The following is a 9,301-nucleotide window of genomic DNA, read 5'->3' as shown; positions in this document are numbered from 1 at the left end:
ATAATTTTAAAGACTTATTAGAATTTTAAATTTCATGATTATGTAGCAAAATCAGTCTGAGGGTTGCGCTGCCCTGCCTCTGGGAGCCCTGCTTGGGTTTAGTATGAGCCATTTCTGTGCCTCTTTGGAAAAATCACCAAATCCTTCCTAAATAACACTGAAGCTAGCAGGTTTGAAAAGATGGGCATCAAGCTAGTTGCGTCTTTACCACTTAATGCACGATGCCTTTAACAGTGACAGTATGAAGGCTCCATAGAGGAAGGTTTTTCTTTTTTGTCTCTCATCTAACACAAATGGTCAAGCCAGTAAGCACCTTCACCCAGAAGAGAGACACTGTTCAAAATCACTTATTCTCTACTGCTACTGCCTGGCAGGTTTATGGGGGTGAGGGTGTTTTTAGCTGCCTGGCCCCTCAACAGGGCCTATATTTGGGAAGCCAGGAATCCATAAGGCTCCAGAGTAGTTACAAATCCATGTTTCTTTTACAAGTTTCTTATATAAACACTGCCATAGAAGGTTGTGGTTACATAGGAGGTAAACCAGTGTCTTTGTAATTTAAAACTGATGAGACTGTTCTAGGGGAGAAAAGAATTACATGACAGCACTATCCTTAGAGGGTAAATGGCATCAGCACCCTTCTATCTGTTAGGCAGAAAGCAATTAATTAAAACAAATGTTCTGCCAAGATTATTACACCTGTTGCTGATGATTTGCTCTTAAGTCTAATTTGTTCAGGAACATAAATCACAGTGTCGAGATTTGTGTGAGAGGCAGGAAAGCTAGACTCGTGACAGACTGTTCTACCGACAAGCTGAAAAAACCCAATCCCTTTATACCTAATTGGTAGACTATTCCTGGTTTATAAAAATCTGAGATTCTGCATGTGTTAAGTACTGCTTAGGGCCTAATTCGATTAGGAATGATACAGAATTGACATACTCTTTGGCTATGCCTGTTTTGAAGGAATGGTCATCTGAACACATTTTCACCGGTACCAAATAATGTGGAAGCCATGAACTCACTTCTTTTTTTTATGAACTCACACTTCTTTTTTTTTTTTTTTTTAAAGATTTTATTTATTTATTTGACAGACAGAGATCACAAGTAGGCAGAGAGGCAGGCAGAGAGAGAGAGAGGAGGAAGCAGGCTCCCCGCTGAGCAGAGAGCCCGATGCGGGACCCGATCCTGGGACCCCGAGATCATGACCTGAGCCAAAGGCAGCGGCTTAACCCACTGAGCCACCCAGGCGCCCATATGAACTCACACTTCTTAATGGATGTTCAACAATTTTTTTTTTTAAGATTTTATTCATTTATTTGACAGAGACCACAAGTAGGCGGTGGGGGCCGGGGGGAAGCATGCTCCCCGCTGAGCAGAAAGCCTGATACATGGCTCAATCCCAGGACCCTGGGATCATGACCTGAGCCAAAGGCATAGGCTTTAACCCACTGAGCCACTCAGGTGCCCCTCTTCAACAATTTCTAAGGGACACAGGAACTGGGGTCAGTGGCCAGGCCTACTGGGTCCTGCAGTGGCATCAAGCCTCCTAACTGGGCTTGGGCAGTTTCTTTGTAGCCTTTTTGTGACAGAAAGACTACAGAATCGCTTCTTGGAACAACAGTTGCTGGAGAAGGCCATTAGTAAGACGCACTAGGTTTAAAATGTCTCAAGAGTCCTACAGATGAATTCAGTTCACCATGTCACCATTTAATAGCTGAACAGTTTCGGGCAAATCCCTCACTCTCTGAATCAGTTTTATTTTTTAAGATATTTATTTGAGGGGCGCCTGGGTGGCTCAGTGGGCTAAAGCCTCTGCCTTCGGCTCAGGTCATGATCTCAAGGTCCTGGGATCGAGCCCCACATCAGGGTCTCTGCTCAGTGAGGAGCCTGCTTCCCTCTTTCTGCCTGCCTCTCTGCCTACCTGTGCTTTCTCTCTGTCAAATAAATAAATAAATTATTTTAAAAAAAAAATTTGAGAGCGAGAGCATGGGGGAGGAGGGGAGAAGGAGAAGCAGACTCCCCGCTGAGCAGGGAGTCTGACGTGGGCCCAACCCCAGGACCCCCCAAATCAAAGTTTTTAAATCGACATGGGGGTGATAATGCCCCAGGTTTGTGGGAATGAGCCTTAAGTGCACTACCATGTTCTAAGGTTTGTGAAGGCTTAAAACAACAGTACTAAATTCAAGGAGCTCTGCGTGCACCCATGGTTGTCTCATCCCATGGACGTGTCCTAGCTAGTTTTCTTGGTTGCAAACAGCAGTAACAGTTTGGTGAAATTATACCAGCTGCCCTACTAAGGACCTTTTGTTGGCCCAGAATCCAGTTCAGACTCATACAATGCATTTAGTTCTCGTGTTTCCTTAGGCTTTAATCTGGGACAGTTTATTTTTGAAGTGTAAGGGTCAGAATGTCCTTCACTTTGGGTTTGATATTTGCTTATGATGAAATCCAGGTTATATGCTTTTGGAAAGAATACTGGAGAAGTGGGATGCCTGCATGACTCAGGTTAAGCATCTGACTTGATTTCAGCTCAGGTCAGGGTCTCAGGGTTGGGAGATCGAGCCCCATGTTGGGCTCTGCACTCAGCACAGAGTCTGCTTGAGATTCTCTCCTCTCCCTCTGCCCCTCCCCCTGCTCACACGTGCTCCCTCTCAAAAAGAATACCACAGACAGGGTGTGTCCATTTTAGTATGTTCTTATCAGGAGGCACATGGATGTCATTGTCTCATTTTTGGTGACATTAACTGTGGTGAGGTCAGTTTTCTCCCCTATACAGTTACTTATGTTTCCTTTTGTAATTAGAACTATTAATCAGGGACACCTGGCTGGCTCAGTCGGTAGATGCAGCGCTTGATCTCAGGGTTATCAGTTTAAGCCCCACATTGGGCACAGAGTTTACCTTAAAAAATATATATGCACAAAGGGGTGGCTCAGTTGGTTAAGTGGGAGACCCTTTTTTTTTTTTTAAGATATTATTTATTTGACAGACAGAGATCACAAGGAGGCAGAGAGAGAGGAGGAAGCAGACTCCCCGCTGAGCAGAGAGCCTGATGTGGGGCTCGACCCCAGGACCCTGGGATCATGACCCAAGCCAAAGGCAGGTGCTTTAAGCCACTGAGCCACCCAGGCGCCCCAAGTGGCGGACTCTTGATCTGATCTCAGGGTCGTGAAATCAAGCCCCACTTCGGACTCTGCACTCAGCGGGGAGTCTGCTTAAGGATTCTGTCTCCTTTCCCCTCTCCTCTCCTCACTTGTGCTATCTCTAAAACACATAAATAAAATTAAAAAAAAAAAAAAAAAAGACTTACAGGAGCACCTGGGTGTCTCAGTTGTTAAGCGTCTGCCTTCAGGTCAGGTCATGATCTCAGGGTCCTGGGATTGAGCCCCGCATCGGGCTCCATACATCTCCCTCTCCCACTCTGTGTTCCCTCTCGCTGTGTCTCTATCAAACAAACAAATCAATCTTACCAAAAAAAAAAAAAAAGACATATTTCATTTGTTATCTTTCACCCATTCTAGCATATACTGGTATTTTTGCCTGAAAGAATTATTGTGGTGTTTGCCAAATAATGATGTTTTATTTCCTTCATTCTATATTAATTGGAATTCTGTAAAGAAGAGCTTTCCCTTCTCCCCATTATTTCTTCCATTATTTACACCAGCATGAACTGACGGATATCTTGGGCTCCGTGTCACAAGCCAACACTATCCTTTTTGTTGCACAGTTGTCCCAGATTTGGTCACTGGGGGACCCTTTGGTTCGTTCCTATGTCCTCTTGACATCTCCCTATCATTTTCTGAGCACTTCTTTACTTTCTGGCACCACATATTTATGGACTGAATTTTCAAGTTAATCACCAGCAAACTTAGACGATGGAGAGGAAGATGGGTGGGGAGGGGGGACAAGTAAGGAAAGAACAAGTGGTATCGGCTGGAATATGTAAATACACATGCAACAACATAAGAAATTAGGGGGAGCTGCTCTTGTTGCTTCACAAGGGAACGAGCTCAGACTTGGATTTGAGAGGACGTTTTTTGGTCTACTCCTTTCATGTTCCCTTTACCTTTGGCGAACATCTCAGCTGGTCCTTCACTTATCGCAGAAACCCTCTATCCCTGAAGTTTGAAGGAATCGTCCAGAAACTTGCCAGCAGACTCAGTGGGCTGCTTAGAGTGGCCCACGGACTGACGCCAAACTGTGGGCTGTTCCAGTCTGTGTGGCAGTAGGTATGGAAATGGGGACCCGCGCTAAGAAGTTTTACTGCAATGTGACATCATGTGATAGCCAAACACGTGATGGGCACACTCCTCTCAGATGAAGGCGCTACAGACCCCAGAGCATTCTGGGCGGAAAGCCTGCACGGTGAGCCCCACACGGAACGAGCTGCGTCCCAGTCACGGAAACAAAAAGCACGTCCTTGTGGGAGGTATTTTGAGGTTTGCCAACTGTTACCCCAACATACAAAAATTTAACTTCTACATCACAAATTGTTAGAACTGAAGCTGTGAAGACCTATTTTGGAACTAAGTCATCACTTCCTTTAAGTTTGGGTGAAAATTGGGCGCCTGGGTGGCTCAGTGGGTTAAGCCGCTGCCTTCGGCTCAGGTCATGATCTCAGGGTCCTGGGATCGAGTCCCGCATCGGGCTCTCTGCTCAGCAGGGAGCCTGCTTCCCTCTCTCTCTGCCTGCCTCTCCATCTACTTGTGATTTCACTCTGTCAAATAAATAAATAAAATCTTAAAAAAAAAAAAAAAGTTTGGGTGAAAATTAAAAATAAATACCCTGAGCTTGCTGAATTATTTAAAATAGCTTCTTTCATTTCTGTCAACATAACTAGTTTCTCTACTATAAATACATATACAAACAGAGAAGTTATCCAGCTCCATGTCACCCCTACGTGTGGCACTGTCCTCCATCCAACATGAATTAGGTAAGTTGACAAGCAACTAAGCTTACCGGTCACATTCAAAACTTTAAAAAATATCTACATGGTTTTTGTTCGAAGTACATATAGGTATCAGATATGGGAAAACTGCTTTGTCTCATAACCATTAACTGTTACTTAAACTGTGTAATGATCAAGCTATGAATATTAGTGATTACTAATTGCCTATATGTTCACTTTCAATTAATGTGTACAGTTTTTATAATTTTTTCCTTTGTTTCTTCTGATTATACTGATTAAAATGCAATTTTATCTGTTAAATAAAACAACTGGGCTTGTATTTTGGGGGTCATTTAAAAATATTCGTTTTCAGAGTAATTCATTTTCATTGTATTTTACGAAAAATACTGGTCCCCACAACAGACGTGAAATGAAAATTAAAAACTGGATGCTCACTCCGGCAGCACATATACTAAAAAAAATTAAAATAAAAATAAATAAATTAATTAAAAACTGGTCCCTTACCACAGGTAGCACAAACCACTGCCCCAGGAGAACCCTGTCTGTCCCTCCACCCCACTCCTGCCTGGTGTGGCAACAACCCTTTTTTCTCTTTGAGAGGAAGATGAAGGAACTCCTGAACTAAGAACTCTGTCCACAAAATGCCTGGGAGTAGAAAAAGAATTAAACTCAGTGCACAATACTGCAATAACAAAACAAAAATCAGCTGATGAAAATTCTGCCCATAAAAGCCAGTCATGAAGCAAAAGAAAACCCCAACACAAAAATCCAAACTGAGTTAAATGCTCTTAAGTATGTTTTTCAGTATAAAAGAAAATTCCTAGAATCAGAAATGTAAAAACTAAGAATGGAAATGAACAAAAAAAACAGGTAGAAATCCAAGAGAGCTGATTTAACTCAGGAACGAAATTGAAGTAAAAAATAAAAGACAACCATCTCATAAATGAATAAAATTACAAGGCACCCAAGGGAGAACAGAGTCAAATGAAAATCTAATAAAGAATACTGAATAAAGATGGGGGGGACCCAAGAAAATGAAAAGCATATAAAGAAGTAAGTTAAAAAAAAAAAAAAGAAGTAAGTAAAAAGGCTCAGAAAAAAAAGTAGTCGATATAGAAAACATTCAAGAAAACTCCAACATAGACACACTTAATTCGAGTCCTTGAAGGAAAACCATGGAAGAGAATTTTTATAAACTCTAATTCAAGAAAACTTTCCAGAAATAAGAGAAAACAAGTCTGCATATTGAAAGGGCCCACCATGTACTCGGGGAAAATTGACCTGAATCTATCAACTCTGAGACATACCTTAATACAATTTTAGACTTTTAGGACAAAAGATCTTCAGGGCTTCCATGCAAAAGGTCAAATTACATACATGAATAAGAAAATTTGCCTGGCATCAGAATTCTCAAACATAATACACAGAGTATTGCAACAATGGAACAGCATTTTCAAGAAAGCCAAGGAAGGAAAATGCAAGCCAAGAACAGTTTATCTATATTGGTTGCCCTTTAAGAATCATGTATATAGGAAATAAGTTTCAATTTTCAAACACTCCTAAAAAGAGACAAAAATAAACCTGACAAATGAAAAGACATCTTCTGAATAGGAAAACATGTATGCCAGTTTGTGCACTTCAGAGAATAAATGAAAAAAATAAATGTTTCTACACATGCATATATCCGTACATGTGCACAGATGTATTTTTGAGAAATCCACAGTCATGTGATTGTGGGGGTGGGGCCAGCAGGCTAGAAACTCAGGTATTATAGGTATTATTCCTGTTACAGTTTTTTTTTTTTTTTTTTAGGTTTTTATTTATTTGACAGAGAGAAACACAGTGATAGAGGGAACACAAGCAGGGGGCAGAATGAGAGAGAGAAGTGGGCTCTCCCCTGAGCAGGGAGTCCAATCTGGGGCTCAATCCCAGGACCCTGGGATCATGACCTGAGCTGAAGGCAGATGCTTCATCACTGGGCCACCCAGGCGCCCGTCCTGCTATAGTCTTTTTTTTTTTTTAATTTTTAAGATTTTTATTTATTTGACAGATCACAAATAGGCAGAGAGGCAGGGAGAGAGCGAGAGGAGGAAGCAGGCTCCCCACCAAGCAGAAAGCCCAACCTCAGGACCCTGGGATCAGGGCCTGAGCCGAAGGCCTGCTACAGTCTTAAGGCAGAATTCCTTCTTAGAAGAATGGTTATAGTGAAGGGCCCATCCTACTCTGGTAGGATCTCATTTTAACTCATTCCATCTGCAGTGATCCTATTCCCAAATGAGGTCAGTCCTGCGGTACCAGGGGTAGGACTTCAACATGTCTTTCTGGTGGACAAAATTCAACCCAGTATAACATCCTAAAAAAGTCTGTTCTCCCTAAATTAATTTAATGCTATCCCAACGAAAATCAAAATGTTTTTATGGAGCTGGACAAGGAGATCCTAAAGTTTATGTCTGGAAAACTAAGAAAACACTAAAAAGGAAGAGTTAGAAGGCTGAACTAGTGTTACCCGATATGGAAACCTAAAGCCTCTATGATTAAAACAGTACAGTACTGGTCCGTTCACAGACAAACCAATGGAATAGAACAGAAGATCTAGAAATAGAGACATTTAGTAGAAGATAAAGGTACATGTCAAATCAGTGGACTTTTTAATAAATGAGGCTGGGGCAACAGGATACCCGTTTGTCAAAAGATAAAACTACTTCCAGATCTCCCAGCATAGACCAGAATAAACTCCAAATGGATTAAAGATCTAAATTTTAAAGAGAGAGACCACACAAGTAGTAGAAGAAAACAGGATTATTTCATAGCCCAAGTGTAGGAAACAGCTTTTCTGTTTCTAGTGCATCAAAATCCCAGATCCAATAAAGGAAAATGTTGATAAATTTGGCTAAATTTGGCTAACCCTAACTCTAAGAATATGAATTTTAAAATTTTCATTGAGGGACTCCTGGGTGGCTCAGCCAGTTAAGCATCTGCCTTCGGCTCAGGTCATGATCCCTGGGTCCTGGGATGGAGCCCCGAATCATGTTCTTGTTCAGCAGGGAGCCTGCTTCTCTCTCTCCTTCTGCCTCTCCCCCAGCTTGTGCTCTTTCTCTCAAACAAAATCTTTAAAAAATTTTTATTGAGGCATATTTTAGATATTACGTATCTATTTCAAATATAATGAAGTATAATGATGTTTTTGTAAATTTACCAAGTTGTACAACATCACCATCAGTCAATTTAGAGCATTCTTATTAGCCCAATACGATCCCTTATGTACATTTCCTGTTACTCCTATCCTCCCCCACCCCTACAACCCCTAATCTTTCTATTTCAACAGATTTGCCTTTTCTGGACATTTTTATTATTATTATTATTATTTATTTGACAGAGTTCACAAGTAGGCAGAGAGGCAGGCAGAGAGAGAGGAAGGAAAGCAGGCTCCCTGCTGAGCAGAGCACCTGATGCGGGGCTCAATCCCAGGACCCTGGGATTATGACCTGAGCCAAAAGCAGAGGCTTTAACCCACTGAGCCACCCAGGCACCCCCACTTTTCTGGACATTTTATAAAAATGACATCATGTGGTATAGAGTCTCTTGTGTGTGGCTTCCTTCACTGGGCATACTTTGCTTTTTTTGTTGTTTTGTTTTGTTTTTTTTTAAGATTTTATGTATTTATTAGAATGAAAGAGAGAGAGAGAGACAGAGAGAGAGAATGAGAGGGGAGAGGGTCAGAGGGAGAAGCAGACTACCCGCTGAGCAGGGAGCCCAATGCAGGACTCCATCCTAGGACTCCAGGATCATGACCTGAGCTGAAGGCAGTCACTTAACCAACTGAACCCCCCAGGTGCCCTGGGCATATGTTGTTTATGTCATAGCATGTGTCCATAGTTTGTTCTTTTTTATTGTTGAATGATACTCCTTGTGCAGATATACCACACTTCGTCTATCTATTCACGATCTGGGGCTAGCATGAATAACGCTGCTGGGGTGCCTGGGTGGCAGAGTCAGGGAAGCATCGGACTCTTGGTTTCGGCTCAGGTCATGATCTAACAGGAGTGGAACTGAGCCCCACGTCCGCCTCCGCGCTCAGTACAGAGTCTGCTTCAGATTCTTTCTCCCTCCCCCTCCGCCCCACCCGACGTGCTCTCTTTCTCTCTCTCTCTCAAATAAATAAAATCTTTAAAACAAAATGAATAATGCTGCCAAAAACACCATAAAAGAGTCAAAATACAAATGATAAGGAGAAAGTATTTGCAAACTACATCACAGATAAAGATACTAATATCTCTAATAAAGAGCTTTCCAAATTGGGGGGAGCCCAAAATTCCTATTTAGAAATGAGGCAAAGACATGAACAGACAATTCCCCTAAAAAGGTATTAAAATGGGGGTGCCTGGGTGGCTCAG

Source organism: Neovison vison, chromosome X (genome assembly GCF_020171115.1).
Source record: "Neovison vison isolate M4711 chromosome X, ASM_NN_V1, whole genome shotgun sequence".
NCBI lineage: Eukaryota > Metazoa > Chordata > Mammalia > Carnivora > Mustelidae > Neogale > Neogale vison.
Note: the sequence above shows the minus strand (reverse complement) of the source record.